The following is a 9,940-nucleotide window of genomic DNA, read 5'->3' as shown; positions in this document are numbered from 1 at the left end:
GCAAGGAGTCTGTCTACAACAGGGCTATAATTTTATGCACATATAAAACTAAAAGCCTCAATAAAATCTCTGGTTGGCTAGAGAATACAACTTTTGTTGGGGCTTTTGGTTTTTGCTCCTATATCTTACCAGGTGAGTACATGATAAAATAAAACATATAGCCATCTGGGGTTTTGTGAGGCTGAGCATGGCATTTTTAAAGACTTTGGTGCTTTGGCCAGGAACTCAAGAATATGTGCTGGCTCTAACACTCTCTAGAAAACTCTCTAGAAATTGATCCTTCCTTAACACTGCCCTCTTGTGGGCTCCCCTGAAAATGCTACTGCCTTTTACGGATATTGTAAAGTTAGGTATTCCCTTTGATTCTCAGTGCACCCCGCAAGCCACACTATATTTTGAGAAGATATGGGGTAATCCCTTTCACTCCAATTTGGTCATTTTGACACATAGACCCCAGGCATCATTATTTGTGTGCAGATTTTCACAAAATCCCTATTGAAAACAGCCCCCTTCAGCTTCTGTCAGCTGCCCTTCTTTCACTAGAAGTTAGACCTAAGAGCCACATGAGCTCGGACACCACATGGGCGTCACCATCGCTGCCATTCCAGGAACGCTTGAAGTGGTCTAGTTCTCCAAAGCCAGGTCAAACACGATTTGAATAAATAGATATAGGAGAAGTGGAACAGTAGGAACATGCTTTTAAACTCTATTTTACAGCATTTGTTAAGTGAAATGAAAGCAATTGGAAGAGAAAGCAATTGGTAAAGAAAATCTGCATAAAAGAGTGGCCAGCCATAGTGGCTTACACCTGTGATCCTAACACTTTGGGAGGTCAAGGTGGGAGGATCACTTGAGGTCAGGAGTTCAAGACTAGCCTGGGCAACAGAGAGACCCTGTCTCTACAAAAAATAAATAATTTGCCAGGTGTGGTGGTGCACACCTATAGTCCCAGCTGCTCAGGAGGCTGAGGCAAAAGGATCCCTGGAGCCCAGGATTTTGACGCTACCATGAACTATGATGACACCGCTGTACTCCAGCCTGGATGATAGAGCAAGACCCTGTTTCAAAACAAACAAACAGACACAAAGTGCAAGGAGTTAGAAGGCAGCAAAATTTCTTCAAATGTGACCCTATCTAAAATGACTTTCTGAGTTCCCTCAGCTAAAATTAATTTCTCCCTCTCCCACATTTCATTGATCTTTATTTTAATTGTATCATCTACTTATTGTCATCTACTTAGGTCAGAACTACTTACATTAGCAGATTGTGAGTTTACAAAGGGCAAGGACTCAAGGCTTCGAAACTGCCAGATGTCTGGTAGTATCTGATTAATTAAATTAGACAGGGAAAGGATATATTAATAAAAATGGCTTTGATTGAAACCATCTATGTATTCTTTTCCTGTGGCTGCAGTAACAAATTACCAGAAACTTGGTGGCTTAACACAACAGAAATTTATTCTCTTGCGGTTGTGGAGGCCAGAAGTCCAAAATTAGTATCACTGGGCCAAAATCAAGGTGCCAGCTGGACTGTACTCTTTCAAAGGATTTAGGAGAGAAATTGTTCCTTGATTCTTCCAACTTCTGGTGGCTGCCGGCATCCCTTGGCTTGAAGCTGCATCACCCTGATCTTTGCTTCTGTCTTCACATCACCTTCTCCTGCATGTGCAAAATCTCCCTCTGTTCTCTCTTATGAGGACACTTGTGGTGGCATTCAGGGCACACCCAGATAATCCTGGATAATCTCCCCCTCTTGGGATCTTTAATTTAATCACACCTGCAAAGATCCTTGTTTCTTATAAGGTAACATTTAAAGTTTCCAGGGATTAGGACCTGATATTCTGGGGGGACGTTTTTCATATTCCTACAGCCTGTGATGCGATAGAATAACCCATTAGGTCAGTGTACATGAAAAAGGTATTGCCAAGAGAATATGGGCAGGATACCAACGGTTTCGCCTTCAGTCATGGTGATCTAGGTAATTCAGAACAACCATCCGATTTAGAGCAACTAGAAAAGCCAAATACAATTTTTTTTTAAACAATCTATTTAGTGCATTCAAAGCAGTGAAGGATTATAGCGCCAAAATCTAAACCTAGAGAGATGAGCCCAGTATTTTTGGCTGCTTTTCCCCTGGAGGTATCTGCCAATTTCAAAAAAGGCAGTTAAGAGGCAGAGAAGCTGAGTAGAGGTTTTGGTAGATTAAGGGAGTAAGAGAGACAACAATCGTAGTTCAAGGTCCAACAATGAGAGGGGCCCTGGTAAATCTATCTTTAGTCTGAAACCCTAAAGCAATACACCCTAGGAATAGAGATGAACTGAAATATGCCAGCTCAGTTTTAAGTCATCTCAATCCTTTATTTAAATAAAATTAACTGGCATTGCTAGTGCTGCTAACCTAGTTGTTGGCCAGAAGCAAATATAAATCCTTTTTGGAAGCAAATAACATACCCAGTCAAAATATTTTCAAAATGAAGGAGAGGCCAGGCACAGAAACCCACTCCTGTAATCCCAGCACTTTGGGAGGCCAAGGCGAGAAGATCATTTGAGCCCAGGAGCTCAAGACAAGCCTGGGCAGCACAGTGAGACTCTATTTCTACAAAAAACAAAAAAATTAGCCAGACATGGTGGCATGCACCCGTAGTCCTAGCTGCTTGGGAGGCTGAGGCAGGAGGATCGCTTAAGCCCAGGAGCTCAAGGCTGCAGTGAGCTATGACCACACCGCTGCACTGCACCCTAGGTGACAGAGACCCTGTCTCAAAAAAAAAAAAAAAAAAGAAAAGAAAAGAAATAGTACCATTATTAACAAATAAGCACTAAAAAAATTGTCAGCAGAAGATATATACTAAATAAAATACTAAGGGAATTCTTCAGGCAAAGTAAAGTGATCTCAGCAAAAGGTAAAAATATAGGTAAATCTAAATGAATATTTGTCTCTTCAAATAATAAGCATTTCTAGAGATAAAAAGGAATATCTCACAGTAATAAAGAGTTCAGTTCTCACCAGGAATATAACAATTCTAAATCTGCATGTATCTAATGATACACTCAAAATATATAAAACAAAATTTAACAGAACTAGAAGTAGAAATAGAATTCTTGTGTTCCAAAAAACAAATAAACCTTCGGTTGAACTCGTTAATGGCTCTTTTGGACTGATATCTGTAAAGATAACTGCTTCCATAACTGACCTAGCCCCGGGTACCAAACCGTTTATCCTGAATATGCTTTGATAAGTTTGATATGTCTAACAAATTTTCATTAAACCCAGCTTGCTGTTGTTTTTCATCAAAACATAGTATCAATTTGTCGACTAAAGAAAAAAATCAAGCTTTTAAAGAATTAAAATTAGTTTTATTCAGCAGTCTTACTGAGGACTGTAGACCTAAGCCTACAGCCCCGGAGCAGTTTCAGGAAGGTTCTGTGGGGCTGCGCTGGCACCGTGTTTCAGCCCACTGCTTACGTGCTGCTGGTGGGGTTCAGTCCCTGCAAAGTCACATCTGACTTGCTCAGAAGTTACATTAAAGCAGAATCACATCCAGGTTTCGGTGTGAGAGTACATCTGGTTATAGATTACAGGGGCATAATCCCTAACCCTGTCAGACATTACCTTACGTGTAGGAAGAGGTGAGGACTAGGGTCATTTGTCTTTTAAGGAATGTAGTGGCTCAAGCACAAGCCGTGGCGGGGGATGGGCTGTATCCTGTTTTGTCTTCCAAGCATCTTTCCAGAGAGCTGCACACCCTCACAGAGCGAGGGGCTTTGTGGAATTGTGCTGGCAAGCAGATAAACGAACATGGCTCCTCATGTCTGGTACTTTGTCTCACGAGTTTTTATCAAGACAGTCTTCTGTGGTGACTTTGACACACCTATGTGGATAGAAATACCAGAAGAAACAACCTGGCCGAGCAGAAAGTGTTAAGTTTGGTGCAAAAGTAATTGCGGTTTCGGACCGTGAATTTTAAATCATTGTAACTAGGCTCAAACACATCTTTAGTAATCAAAGTAGGAACCATTACAATCAACACATTGTTACCAACAAGATATAAGTTTGTTTATTCCTGTAGTGTAAAAATCTGTGCTTTGGGATTCAATGAACTCTTGGAAAGAATTTTCTGCATCCTGCTGGTTATGGAGTTACTGTCCCTGCAAAAAGTTGTTGAGGTGCTTGAAAAAGTGGTAGTCAGTTGGCGAGAGGTCAGGTGAATATGGTGGATGAGGCAAAACTTCACAGCCCAGTTTGTTCAACTTTTGAAGTGTTGGTTGTGCGAGGTGAGGTTGAGTACTGTCGTGGAGAAGAACTGGGCCCTTTCTACTGACCAACGCTGGCTGCAAGCGTTGCAGTTTTCGGTGCTTCTCATTGATTTGCGGAGCATACTTCTCAGCTGTGCTGGTTTTGCTGGGATTTAGAAAGCTGTAGTGGATCAGACTGGTAGCAACCACCAAACAGTGACCATGACCTTTCTTTGGTGCAAGTTTGGCTTTGGGAAGTGCTTTGGAGCTTCTTCTCCATCCAACCACTGAGCTGGTTGGTCGTCACCGGTTGTCACATAAAATCGACTTTTCGTCACACGTCACAATCCGATCAAGAAATGGTTCCTTGCTGTTACATACAAGAAGAGAAGATGACACTTCGAAATGACGATTTATTTTTTATTTTTGGTCAGCTCATGAGGCACCCACTTATCAAGATTTTTCACCTTTCCAATTTGCTTCAAATGCCGAATGACCGTAGAATGGTGGAAGTTGAGGTCTTTGGTAACTTCTCGTGTAGCTGTAAGAGGATCGGCTTTGATGATTGCTCTCAGTTGGTCGTTGTGAATTTCCAATGGCCTGCCACTGAGCGCCTCATCTTCAAGGCTCTCTCGTCTCCTTTGCAAAACTTCTTAAACCACCACCGCACTGTACGTTAGTTAGCAGTTCCTGGGCTAAAAGCGTTGTTGATGTGAGTTGTCTCTGCTGCTTTACAACCCATTCTGAACTCGAGTAAGAAAAGCGTTCGAATTTGCTTTCTGTCTAACATCATTTCTGTAGTCTAAAATAAATATAAAATAAAGAGCAAGTAATAAGTCATTAACAAAAAAAATAAAGTGAGAAATGTGCATTAAAACGATGTATAACATAACCACATTTATTTAAGAATGTATTCCAATATCAAATGGCAAATGTAAACAATGCTAAAACCTCAATTACTTTTGTACCAACCTAATACTTGCGTCTGGGGAGCAGAATTTCGGGGACGAGAGGAAGGAACAAGAGGCTGATTTTTGTTGTTGTTGTTATAGACCATGATTTTTTAAACTGTATGCATCTGTTACTTTGTTGCAAATAAAAATTAATTTTAAAAAGAAAAGAAAAAAACAGTTTTTTCCTCCAAAACGGGTTAATAATATTCAGTTAAATTGGGTAGATATTTGTGGAGCATCTATTATTGTGCCAACTGCTATGCGAGGCAGAGGGAAAACAAACCTGAAAAGACTGAAGTCCAGCTTGAAAATTGGTCACAGTCGCCTGACTCCCTCCCACAGAGTCTCAGTGATCTCATAGAATGAGAATCTAGTGGACTGTTTTTCACTTTTACAATCATGTAAAGTTGAGATTTTACATGTAAAAAATGTAAATTTTTTTGCACTTACAAGAATGTAAAAAGTCAGGCAAGGTACGTATTCAAAATCAGGTGTCTTAGAAAAAATATGAAAGATTCAGTTGACTGCCTGTAGGAATTGAGGGATTTGTTTCCAAGCCCAAATTTATTTACAGCTCAGATTCACTGAGAAGCTCTAGTTTTACTCAGTTGAGATCTCCTGATAATTATTCTCTTGATAACAAATATGTTTTCCATGTCGTTTATTAAGTTCTTGCTGTGCTCAAATCCTGCAAATTTTTATTCTCCATAGAAAATGGTACATTCATCTTGCCGTAAAAAATTGCACAATTAAATTTCTAGCCCCCCATTTGCAGCAACCAGAAATGAAAGGTTGCTGTTATTATGACTACTATAATTCTTTAATATTTATAGAATGCCAACAAAGTCTAGGGACATGAGACATATATTAATGTGTAATGGCTTCTGAAATATTTTAAACATTGCTAAAATATTGTAATATGCCTTCCTCACATAAAATACAAAAACCTATAAAGGAGATTTTGAGTCAAAGCGCTCTCTTCAAATCTCACCCCTCCTTGCATCTCTGTTCGGCATCAGCGCCTCTTATTGCAGAGGTTCTCACACTAGTGGCACATTAGAATCACCTGGGAAGTTTCTAAAAAAACAAACAACAGTACCTGGGACCCACCCACAAGAGGTTCTGATGTACTGGATCCTGAGAAAAGCCTAGAATGTGTATTGTTACCTCCTCAGGTGGTTCTAATGTGCAGTCAGGGTTGAGGGCTGTTACCTAAAACAGTAGTTCTCAGAGCCTGGTTCCTGGACCAGCTGTTTCAGGGCCACCTGGGGATTTGTTACCAAAGCAAATTCTCAGGCTTCCCCCAGATGTACAGAATCAGGAATTCTGAGGATGGGGCCCAATAATCTGCATTTTAACAAGCTCTCCAGGTAATTCTGGTACACGCTCAAGTTCAAACCATTAGACTGAAAAGAATATAAAAACAAGAATTTTCGGAAGAATGCAGTTAACAAAGGAGGGAGAATATAGGTAGAACTCTCTTCCTGGGCATTGGGACAGGGGGAGGTAGGAAGGTCTGTAGTACTTTGGGTGGAAGAGAGACTTGGCTGAGGAAGATGCTCTTCTTGTATAACAGGTTTACCAAGATTAATCATACCTTGGTGAAGTGAGCCACACTTACAAACTAGCCCAAACCTACATTATATTTTTTTGCATGAGATGAGGGAGATTCTTGGTGGAGAAAAAAGGGAGGGGAAGGAAAATGATCAGAAGTCTAGTGAGCATGGAAATTAGGGTTTCTAAATGTTTGGTAGAACAAAGTGGAGGCATATCCATGCATTCCTGTATGTAGTTACACATAAATAGAGAGCAAAATTAAATTGGTCGGTTTTAGGAAATATGTCATCTAACCATCTAAAGAGACCCTGATGATTTTTTTTTCTACCATAAAAATTACATAATAGGATTTCTTTCAGGCAGAAAGGGGGTCATCCCATGCTTGGACTGTACTTCAGAATGAACAAATGCTGAAATTTTGATCATTTTATAGGGTTTCCAGCTTTCCAATGAGATTATTCTGGTAGTTGCCACAGAAAAATCCCTTCGGACACTATTTTAAATTCTCCTCATTAGCAAGTAGTATATGATAAGGTTACACTGTGCAGTTTCTGCTAAAATAATAACTGGTAACATGCAATATGAATGAGATACAGGCATTTTGACTTCTGTGTAGTGGAGCCAATATCTTAAGAATGGGGAAATTTCTTCCATCAGATGGCCTCAAGACAAGGATTACACATGTTTATCAAAAGATTAAAGTCACACTAATTGTTTTTAAGTAGATTCCTAATCTTGGGGAGAACCAAATTTAATTGTTGGGGTTAACATCTCTAAGTATCTTAAAGGACTGTAATTTAATTAGCAGAAACATTTTGAGCCCAGTTTGGATTGTAGCACATCACTGCTCAGCGCACATATTCTGAAGATAAGGACAGTTGCCCCATTCATCCTGATTAATATGGCTAGTGCTATATTTGGTGTCATCAACATCCACATAAGAAATATTCTTGAAGTGTCAGAAGCTTGTTAAAGCTAGATATTTGCAGGGGGAAATATGCAGGAATATAGTTTGACGACAAATTTATAATGAAACTAAATGTGGCCTTTATTCCTTACTTTCTCCCATCATGTGTCTCTGAGACTGTACAGACAGGGCCAATTGCAGATCTTGGGCAAATGGTCACAGAATTACTTGTTGGCTTAATGATTCAGCCCAGTGGGTTTTTCCAGCTAGAATTGGTAAATGAGAGAACTAGATTTTTGCAAGGCAGAAAATGAGTAGCATTAACACTGAGAAGCCCTCTCTATTCAGAGGAATGTCATTGTCCAGATAAATTGGGAAATATGCTGTTAAATATCTTCTGTAACAAATTCACCAACTTTACAAGCATAGGATAAGTGAATTTATGTAAATAAATAAATGCTTTTAGTAAAAAAAACTTAGAAAAAAATATTACTTGAGCCAAATACGGCAGCTTGAACCTATAATCCCAGCTACTTGGGTGGCTAAGGCAGGAGGATCTACTGAGCCCAGGAGTTCGAGACCAACCTGGAAAACATCATGATATTTTTAAAAAAAAGAAAGAAAGAAAAAATTACTGAGGCTCAAAGGTGTGCGTCTATACTCCCAGCTACGTGGGAGGCTGAGGTAGGATTTCTTGAACCCAGGAGTTCTCTCTAGCTATGGAAGATGGCATCTTCTTCCAACAAAAGGCTTTTCATCTACCTTGAAAATATGTTGTTTAGTGTAGCCCCTTTCATCAATGATCTTAGCTAGATCTTCTGGATAACTTGCTGCAAATTCTACATCAGCTCTTGTAGCTTCGCCTTGTACTTTTATGTTACGGAGACGACTTCTTTCCTTAAACCTCATGAACCAACCTCTGCTAGCTTCAAACTTTTCTTCTGCAGCTTCCTCAACTCTCTCAGCCTTCATAGAACTGAAGAGAGTCAGGGCCTTGCTCTGGATTAGCCTTTGGCTTAAGGGAATATTGTGGCTGATTTGATCTTCTATCCAGACCACAAAAACTTTCTCCATATCAGCAATAAGGTCGTTTCACTTTCTTATTATTCATGTGTTCATTGGAGGAGGACTTATCATTTCCTTCAAGGACTTTTCCTTTGCATTCACAACTTAGCTAACTGTTTAGCATAAGAAGCCTAGCTCTTGGCCTATCTTGGTTTCCAACATGCCTTCTTCACCAAGCTTAATCATGTCTAGCTTTTGATTTAAAGTGAGAGACATGCAACTCTTCCTTTCACTTGAACACTTAGAAGTCATTGTGGGTTATTAATTGGCCTAATTTAAACATTGTTGTGTCTGAAGGAATCGGGAGCCCCAAGGGGGGCGAGGAAGAGAGAGAGAGAGAGAGAAAGAGAGAGAGAGATGGGGGAATGGCTGATCGGTGCAGCAGTCACAACATACACATTTATTGATTAAATTTGTCATTTTATATGGGTGTGGGTTGTGGTACCCCAAAACAATTACGATAGTAACATCAAAGACTACTGATCACAGATTATCATAATAGATATAATAATAATGAAAAAGTTTGAAATATTATGAGAATTACCAAAATGTGACACAAAGACACAAAGTGCGCACATGCTGTTGGAAAAATGGCACTAACAGTCTTGCTAACAGATATAAGGTTGCCACAAACTTCCAATTTGTAAAAAATGCAATATCTGTGAAACCCAATAAAACTAGGTATGCCTGTATAGGATCTCAGCACCTTTTTGGGTCACGATCTAAAATCACGAATTCTTAATAGTTGTGGAAATATGCTTGACATTTAGACCATGAAGAGAACAAATGTTGAAACCAAAAACAAATTTACTTTGCAAGGAGCGGAGGAAAGAAGGTTTGTCATCTGGAGAACTGGCTGGTGATTCATGGATAAAAATACAACCACTGAACACATAAAGGAGAGCTATGACTTAGCAAGGGACTTTGTTCTGATGTATGATACTAATTTTAAACTTTCAGCAGCTTGGAAAGGCAGGAGAATGACTGAGAGTCCCAGCTGATTCAGAGATAAAGAGTATAAAATCAACAGTTCTGGGAAGGATCCACATTTGCCTTCCTCTCTGCAGACCTCCTAGCATTCCAAGAATACTTTGCATCTCTCTCAAAATCAAGTACACTTTCTTTATAAAAACTCCCATTTCAACCAATTCATTGTGCTTATCTTTCCCAAGGTTTTGCCTAGAACTAGTAAGGGAAAAAAAAGCTACTGTCTACCTGTTCTCCTA

The sequence above is a fragment of the Propithecus coquereli genome, unplaced genomic scaffold (assembly GCF_000956105.1).
Source record: "Propithecus coquereli isolate 6110/MARCELLA unplaced genomic scaffold, Pcoq_1.0 Scaffold34, whole genome shotgun sequence".
NCBI lineage: Eukaryota > Metazoa > Chordata > Mammalia > Primates > Indriidae > Propithecus > Propithecus coquereli.
Note: the sequence above shows the minus strand (reverse complement) of the source record.